This window comes from Callospermophilus lateralis, chromosome 9 (assembly GCF_048772815.1).
Source record: "Callospermophilus lateralis isolate mCalLat2 chromosome 9, mCalLat2.hap1, whole genome shotgun sequence".
NCBI classification, from domain to species: domain Eukaryota; kingdom Metazoa; phylum Chordata; class Mammalia; order Rodentia; family Sciuridae; genus Callospermophilus; species Callospermophilus lateralis.
Window position 1 is genome coordinate 12,082,142 of NC_135313.1, and position 9,740 is coordinate 12,091,881.

Consider the following 9,740-nt stretch of genomic DNA (forward strand, 5'->3'; position numbering starts at 1 on the left):
TTTCTACTTAGTCAGTAATTTAAACAGTAATCTCATCAGGCCCTAAATGATAAACTCGAGAGGTCTGTGAATTTGCTACTAATTTATGATCTTATGGCCACTTTATATTACATAGTCTCAATTCAGAAAATGGAATTTCCTGTTCAAGATATTAAAAAACCTGAAGTTTGTTGTGACATCAGATGCCAAATCTTTTCCCTTCAAGTTCAGACCTGTTTTGGGCTGGAAATCTACAAGGGGAAATGGGCTTTGAGGGTAGGTTTCAGGATACATCTTATTTCCCCTGTTTTTTTCTGCAGTGTAATCTTTCTCATTTCTCCAGCAACTCACTCAGCAGTGTCTGTTTTCCAGAACTCAGCAGTGGAGGAGCTGGAAATGTCTTACTTGCCATGGACTTTCCTTGCTGGTCTTCAGAATTTTTTCTTTTAACTGACAGTTAAAATTAACTCTTTTGCTCAAGAATCATCTGCCCGGGTTTGCAGAGGACCCCACTTCTGCAAACTTCCTGAGTAGGGTGGACGCCTCTAGTCTATGATGGCAATTTACAAAGCATTGAGACTCTGGGGAGCACAGTGCCCATCTTCCTCTCCTCTTAGGGTCCCCAGCCCATCTCTGGGACTTCTCAGAAGGGCTTAAGGGCTGCACTTGGTTGCCTCTCCCAAATGCTCACTTAGTGAGACATGTGCTTCCTGATTCCAGCAATTCTGCCCTGCATGAGGGACCCCCCTCCCCCCACCCCTCCCCCACACCCCCTCCTCCCACACCCCTCCCCACCCCCTTCCCCCCCACACCCCCACCCACCCAGGGCAGGCCTCCAGCTCCCTCCTCCCTCCCACTGTGGTTCCTCTGAGCCCTGAGACCAGCTGAGCCTGCTTTCCCTTCACATTTCACAGCCTCTGATCCTTACATGCTCTGAGAACAACTGAGTCTGATGGTGGAGTTGGGAGCAGTGCCAGGGAGAGAGCAGAAAGCACTCTTCAGATCAGGGGTGACGTGATGCCACCTAAAATGTCCCTGCTTACTGTTCCCATGACAATGTTTAACTCTTTTCTGTTAGTATTTTATTCCATGGGTCTAGGTCAGGGAAATAAACATTTTTTTTTTTAAATCCCCCACCCTAAATACTGAAAGAATACTAAGGATACAGTGTTATGATGGTATATTTTGACAAATTGTCCCCTTAAAGAATTGGCATTCACCTTTTAACTCATTTGATATCACCTCAAATTCTGTAAGTAGTAACGCAGAATATCTAACAAACATTTGTTATGAAAGAAAACTTTATGAATTAGGTTGAATTGAGGTGTTAACTATTATTTCTAAGGTTAATGGTCGACCTTCCTTTTTTTTTTTTTTTTTTTTTCCCCCAAACTTCCAGGAAAATGTCTGCATCTTAAAATTAAAAAGAAAAGAAAAAGAATGTCCTTAAAGGACTTGGTCCTTTAAGATAAAACATTTGAAGAAAAATGGCCAAGACTATTGTGGACATGTTTGATCTAACACTGGTACTAGGCAATCCCGCCACTAAAGAAATACACCTAAATCTCCTGATGGCACTTGGGAACAGTGGAAATAGGGAAAGTGTCAGTGGGAACAGGAAGAACAGAGGCTCTATGAAGTACAGTTTCTCACTGAACCATCCCTTTAAAAGGGACCATGTATTAACCAACAGAGATCAGTTACTGAAATTTAAGTTTTTTTCCCATTCTCTTCGGTGAAGATATGACATTGAGGTTTTAAATATATGAGTTTATATCTTTGAGTCAGTTTTCCACTTTAAGAAATTATCTCATTATACATTGATAAATTGGAGATAAGATGAAAAGATATTAGACCAAGGATTGATAAAACTCCATGTGGTCCATACACACTGATGAAAAGCTACAAGGAAAAAAATGTATTATTTCCCTATATTTTTTGAAATTTCAAAAAGGAGAGAGAAAATAGACTGTAAACTTTTTTAGGGTAGAAAATTGTCACCTGGAAAAAGTCTCTCAAGGTCATCTCTTCACACCCCAGCCTTTATGGCCAGCATCAGCTGCTAAAATACAAGCTGCAAAGTAAGAATTCTGCTCTCAAATTGGAGCCTAGGGCAAAATGAAGAGGTGCAGCCAGGCACAACTTTATCAAAATGTCCTGCCATACTTTGAAGAAAGTGGAGAAAGTTCCTAAAACTTCACCATCAGAAGACACCACTACACATAAAGGTCTGCATTGCCCAATTTATTTGCTCAGTCGTCATCAACCCTTATAAACCAGCCTAAAGAGGAAGCCAGAGACCTAGGAATTGGTAGCTGATTGGGAATGATGGTGCCCATTTCCCAGTAACACAGGATCTCGAAACAAACAGCAGCTTGTCCTAAAGTGAAGTTCTGATATTTGGTTCCACATGGATTATTTTTTTTTAATAAGGTAATGAAGTCTCATCTTTGCTACAGAGTTTCTGAAAGATTCCTTGTTTTGCTCCTGGACCTGCACTTTCTGTGGTCGGTTACAATCTGAGTACATCTAGGCATCTAGATTGTGAAAACCAAACCAAACCAAGCCAAGCCACCAAACTTGCCTGCAGAGTTAGAGAAGCCTTCTGTGGAAATGCCCCAGAGGAGGGTGGACTCCAGTGGTCTTTCTGAGTCCACTGACATCACAGTTTGCAAGAAGTGAGAAATGTGGATACTTCTTAGATAGACTCAAGGATCAGAAAATGGGCAGAAGGATCTGAAACTAAGTAGCAATATTAACTATATATATATAAAACCTGTAAAGTCTAATTAGAAGATTTTACACAGTAAAACTTTAAGGAAACAGTTTTATGACAGGATAATTTCAGAGCTAATTAAAGGTTGAAGGCTGTTCCCCTGTCTCATCCTAGTCTAGAATGTTCCAACTTTTCTTTCATAAATTCTGGTGCCAACTTGTTTGATAAATAGTCTAAATGGTGCAGACTAGATTTACTGAGCTTTATAGACAGTCATTTTCCAAAAGAAAATGTAAAGAACCAAAAAGTTACATAACAGGTATTACATTGGATTAGCTGAAAAACTCTCTGAACATTTGGTGTATAATATTATTTTGCTCAGAAATTCAATCCATCATGCTAAGAATTCAGAAGCCTGTGAGGTCACCAAAGATATTTTTGAGGGAACGTGACTGTCCTCTAATGATGACAACATAAAAATGGTGGTTGCACCATGAAAATGTACTTTTGTTTTCTAAGTCCATGAAATCACTCAAACTTTTACAACAATGCTTTTATTTTTTTGGTATTTTATTTTGAGACAAGGTCTCATTAAGTTGCTTAGGACCTTGCTAAATTGCCCAGGCTGGCCTTGAATTTGCAAACCTTCTGCCCCAGCCTCCCAAATTGCCGGGGATAAAGGTGTGTACCACCACACCCAGCCAATGAATGCATTTTTTAAATGCATTTACAATATTCTATTTAAATTACTTTTAAAACATTTGAATACAGTTGACTTTTTAAAAAATTGTGGTAAAAATGCATAATATAAAATTTACAACCTTAACCATTTCTAAATGTATGTATAATTCAGTAGTGCTAACTATATCCACCATATTACATTCATTGTGAATCTGGTCTTCCCAAGTTTTTCATCTTACAAAACTAGAACTCTGTACCCATTAAACAACCTCTGGGCCAAGGATGTAGCTCCAAGTCCAGCACTTGCCTAGCATGTGCAAGACCTGGATTCAATCTCCAGTACCACAAGAACAAAAGAAAAACTCTTCTCTCAAGTCTCTGGCAACTGCCACTTTAATATTTTTCTATGAATTTGACTACTCTAGTTATGTACCCCATATTTCTTTTATCTGTTTTATCCATGATTGACACTTGGATTGCTTCTGTGTTGTGGCTCTTGTGAACAGCACTGCTATGAACATGCGTATACAAATATCTTTTTTGAGTAAATATGCAGAAGTACAATTACAGTGGTTTTTGTTTGTTTTGTGTTTTTTTTTTTTTAATGGACACAATATCTTTATTTTATTTATTTATTTTTATGTGATGCTAAGGATTGAACCCAGTGCGTCACACTTACAAGGCAAGCTCTCTACCACTGAGCTACAACCCCAGCCCCACAATTACAGTTTAATGTAGCAGTTCTATTTTTCATTTTTAAGGAATTTTCATACTATTTTCCACAGTGACTGTACCATTTTACATTCCCACCAACAAGCACAAGATTTCCAATGTCTTCCTATCCTCACCAGCACTTTTTATTTTCTTTTCTCCTTTCTTTTCCTTTCTATTCTATTCTTTTTTTTTTAATTTTCCTCCTTTCCTCCCTCCCTTTTCCCTTTCTTTTTTTTCTTTCATTCTTGCAATAGCATGCTAATGGGTGTGAGGTAGTACCATTTTGCAGTTTTGATCTGCATTTCTTTAATGGTTGACAATGCTGAGCTTGTTTTCCATTTGCATATCTCTTTCTGGAGAAATGTATATGGAAGTCCTTTGCCTGTGTCAAAATCCAGTTCAGCAGGTGTTCATCTTCAATGTGCTTCTCCAGTCTGAGGGTCTGAATTGTTATTGGATGATATGCTGCTGCTCAGCAGGGCATCAAAGCATGAAGTCCAGTTGGTGGAAGGACAGCTCAAACTGAGCACAGCTAGAACCTGGAACACAGGAGCATGAAGACAGTCCAGAGAGTCATTCCTATGTTCCTTCATGTAGGATGCATTCAAATGGCCAGTCTCTATTCCATGATGCCATAACCTGGGTTCTTAGCAGAGAGATGCAAAGGGACATTTTGAGAGACAAGATAGCTTGGAATGAGGAGGGTAGACTCGGCCCTTGCTTGGTTGTAAACCTTAGCTCCTTTACATAAAATGTATAGACATGCTTTGATTACATTATATTATAAAGAGTATCTACTTCTTGCTAAGGGGTTTACTTATAAAGTTATAAGACATGGAGATCTGCTAAAGGGTTTTAGGTATTGCAAGTTTCAAAGAAGAGAACAAAAGAAATGAATGGAAGTTTAAAGGGAATTATCATAAGTAGATTTTTTTAAAAAAATGGAAGAAGAGACTTCCCCCAAACCAAAGCTGTAATGATCACAATTAAGTGCTCAGTCTTGGTTCTATTGCAGAACTATTGCAACTTAAATGGGGAAATTCATTTTAACTCTCTAGCTCCTGTTTGCTTAAATATAAAACAGGGGTAATACCTCATAAGACTTTTAAAAAATAATTAAAGAAGAAGATGTGCTCAGTGTCTTGAGGTTCCTCAGCACCCAAGAAGAGGGTCTTATTTTAGAGGGCACTTGAAAGACTTGCTTTGCTTTCTCTATCCATTCCTTTTCAGCACCCACATTCGGGGCTGTACCCCCACCCCTGCACCTCACTTGTGAGCTTATCCCTATCCAGGACCTGAACCCATCGGGCTCTATCTCAAACCAGGTTAGGTCTTTCTGGTGCTTTCTCCTCTCTTTCCGTCTTTCTTTCGGATGGCCTTACATGATTTGACCTTATACTATTTTTTTTTAAAGCAACTTACTCCCAATTGGAATCAAATAACAATAACAAAAATCCCAGACTTTACCTTTCATATTCTCTCTCCTTTCCTCCCATCATAATGTTTAGGAAGAAGTGGTGAAATAATGAATTAATGAAAATATGATTACACGTATTTTTCTGAGGTACCATGATCACACTACAAAGAAGGTTCAAGGTACAGATACAATACCCATATGAAGGATGGCATGCTATTTTCAGTTTGGTTTTCACTGTTGGTCTTGGTATTAAGTATTTTGTTTCACACTGGAAGACCAGGGTTAGAGAGTTAAGAAAATACACAAGTAGGTCTATACACTGGGCTGTCTGTCTCACAAGCACAAATGTTTTGTCCTTTCCAGGAGAGAAGGGACCGGCCAGCTGGAATCCTGGAACCTCTCTCTGATAAGGAATGAAACTACCTGGGCTTCTGTGAAAAGTCAGCTTATCTTCACGGCCTCCGAATATTTTTCATTGACAGTTGCTTTCTATCAGAGTGGGCTAGGGAAGAAGCCAAAAAGAAATAGATGTTTTGATGTAAGAATTAAAAATACAAAAGTCTTTGGTTCTTTTTAAGAAAGAGCAGCAGAACTAGAAGGTAGAACTGAAGAAATTTAAGTAGAGAAGAAACCCATGATCATGTGAATGTGCTGAGAGCCACAGCTGAGTCGGAATGGCCCCTGGCATTTTGCCAATAGTATTGATTGACAGGCGAGGCATTACTATCCGCCTGGGCCTCTACTTTGCAGTTCTCAAGCTACTTTGGAGTTCTCGTGGGGATTCTCAGAGAGTTCCCATTGGTTGGGGAAGTGTAGGAGGAGGGATTTCCAGAGGATATTTCCGGTGGCTCGTTCCTGGACGAGCAGCGGGCATTTGGGAGAATTCCCCGGGAGCATGTGTGAAGTGTTTTGGTGGAGTTAAAAAATAAAGCTTGTTCCTCCTTCAGTGGCTCGTGATTTGTGCCCAGCCAGACTGCAGCATAAATGGATTGTTGCATTTTTCTTTCTATAAATTGTATGTGGTGTTGGACTTCACAACTCTAGCATGCACATTATTCCTTCCTTCATCAAGATTACAGCCCAGCCCTTGGCACAGTGGCCTTAGTAGGTGCTCAATAGGCATTTGTTGAATGAAACAAGGAAAGGACAGAAGAAGAGATGGTGTGATAAAGAAGGCAAAAATGAACACATATAACCTGAGATTTTTCTGTTGAGGTTGACAAGACATGTTAAATAATTTATCTTGTTTAATAAAATAAACCCACATATTTTCACAAGCAATGTGGTAATCTATAAATAAATTTGTAAATAGATATGCTTATAAATCATAGGAAGGATGTGAATTTTACTTAAGTATTAGTATGAGTTGCTTTTGTATAATGCTTTGTGTTTGTTACAGGACAACAGACAAAGACCATAACTACTCAGGTTACCCCAAGTTGATGCTCAAATATTTGGTAACTGATAAACCAAGAAACTGCTCAAAGACAGAATCATCTTTCCTCCTCCTCCTCCTCCTCCTCCTCCTCCTCCTCCTCCTACTCCTCTTCTTCTTCTTCTTCTTTTCCCTTTATACTACAAGGTGTCCTGCTTGCTCTCCATGGAAATACTAAAATAAAAGTGGTCTGTAAGGACTAATGGCTTCAAATGGATGCATCTCTCTTTCATGGACTTTGAGAAAACAGGAGCCACCATGCCCATGTGAGCTAGCTCCCTGTCAGACCAGAGCTGAAAGATAACTCCGACCATACAGCAAGGACCACTTGACTTTAAGGAGTCAGGGCTCTTGGTGGCTTTCACTGCGCTGTTGGGAAGCCTCATGCAGACCAAGACTCTCTCCAATTCAGAGCATCTTCTCTTTTTAATCTAACAGTGATATTATCTCAAAAATTCTTGACGTCTATTCCATTTTGGAAATGTATTAATCTTTATAGAGTTTTCCTGTTTCTTTGGAATCAGGGTCTAGTGCTTAAAATTGTGGACAAAGTGCACCAAAGCGTCTAAGGTTTCATTAACAGAATCCAGCCTCCGTGGGTAGAAGCTAAACACCAGCAGGGAGTAGTGTCCTCTGGAATAACTCTGATCATACACACAGAGAAGTAATAAAGCATATATTAAGAATTGAAGGGTTTAGCATTCTTATATATTAAGCTAAAGAAATAATGTTATCCTCTGTCCCTGAAATTCTGAAAATGCCTAGGGCCAGGCAGCCTCTTCTGATCCTGTAGACTGACTGATCCTTCAAAAAACCTGTGAGTCTACATGGGGCCTACCTAGACCCTTTCACAGAAACTCCTAAATGAAACCACCAAATACCTCTCTAAGGATCTGTAGATTTTCAGTTTCAGGGGAAAACTAGAAAGAGAATTTCACCTCCAAGTGTCACTGAAAACAGATCCAGTCCCAAGCCCCAGAGGGCTGGCTTTTCTTTCAAACTTCCACTACAGCGTTTTCATGGGAGTGTACCTTTCTGAGAGACCCATTCATGATGTGCTCAGGTCTGATGATATAATTTTAGAGTTTTTTTTTTTTTTTTTTAACAATGCTTTTTCAGTTTTCTTGATATAGTACTTTCATGAGAATTGTTGACAATTCCAAGTTAGAGAAGAGGTCAGCCATAGCAACTGGCCATGCTGCAGGTATGTAGAGCCTCCAAAGCCTTTTATGTGTTTCTAAAATTATCATTTTGATGACAATGCTTAAATTTATTCCCAATGTTGCCATTCTTTTCAAGAATCAATGTGATTTATTGACCTTCTTTTCTTTCTTCTGAAATCTGGACTTTTTATTTTTTAATTTTTTTCAGTTGACTTATTTACTTTGTACTTATTTATGGGGTACAGCATTATCATTTGATACATGTATACAATGTGTAATGACCAAATCAGAATAATTGGTATTTCCAGTTCCTCAAATAATATCATTTGAAAGGGCTGGGAATCTTCAAACTCTTGTAGTGATTTTGAAATCCAGGTTTATTGCCTTTAATTATGGCCCTTTTCATAACCATAATACATCTCCCTTATATAGCTGTCCATCCTCACTGACCGCCCTACAGCCCGAGTGTAAACCACACCACCTTTGTGGTCCACTGTCACAGCCGCCTGTATTCCATTACATGCCTTTTCCTGCCAATCTCCTCCCATGCAGGAGTCATGGTGCCTTATCCCCTGACGTCTTTGTTGAAAATCCTTCCAAGTACTCTGTTTTCCTGAGGATTAAATCCAGATTCAAAAATGACTGACAATATGTATCAACACCTACCCTCCCTCCAGCCTCATATGGCATCACCTCCCTGTGTATGCCTCTCACACCCACACAACTCAGCCACTGGAGCCATCTTTTGACTCTTCCAATTCTCCAAATAGCCTTCAGTTCTCTCTTTATCTTCCATGTTCTCACTTACATAAAATTTCCCTAACTTGTGTAAACTATCTGTGCATAATTACTATCTTTCAAAATACCCTGATTTTTTACTTTAATAGCATTTTTATTTATAAATTAATTTTAGAAATTTGTCCAGATTCCAGTTCTCCTTCCAGAAAACTATTCATACAGGGAGTAGACCAGTCTCTGTTAGGCCAGAGAGTAGTCTATGCACTTTATACCTGTAAACCTCGTGCTTTCTCAGTGCCTAGTGAATTATAAATGCACAGTCTGTGTTTAAAAAAAAATGAAAAATGGTCAAGTTAACAATATGAAATATCACATTTTTTTGAATAATGTTGATGGTGGAACTAATGCACTCTACCACCAGTGATAAAGTCAAAGGTGTGGTCTTTTAAATGATTTTCAACTACCAGGAACTTTAGTCCTTTAGTTAAAAAAAAAATCATCGTGAATTATAAGCTTTCAAAGCAAGCTTGAACAATCAGGTGACTTGTTTGCACCCCGTCTGACTTCTTTGTATTTGAGATGCTGGTGTCTCTTTGGATCTAGAGTAAGGGGTGCAGAGAAGGAGTAGTCTGACACTCTAGGGTGGGCTGTGCCTGGCGGGCAGGAGGCTGGTTGGTGAATGACTGTGAGGGGACGCGTAGGTTGAGCGGACCTGGCTAGACACACACAGACACAGGAAGGCAGCTTTGACCAGAAACTATGTGGAAGCCTGAGATTAAACATAAATATTGTGGCAGAAAATGCCAGTGTTGAGTAAACAAAGAAAAAAGCCAGGCAGCTTCCCGCAGGGCTGCTGGAACTGCATTTACCAGGGTGAAGGAGAGAAGCAGAAGGACT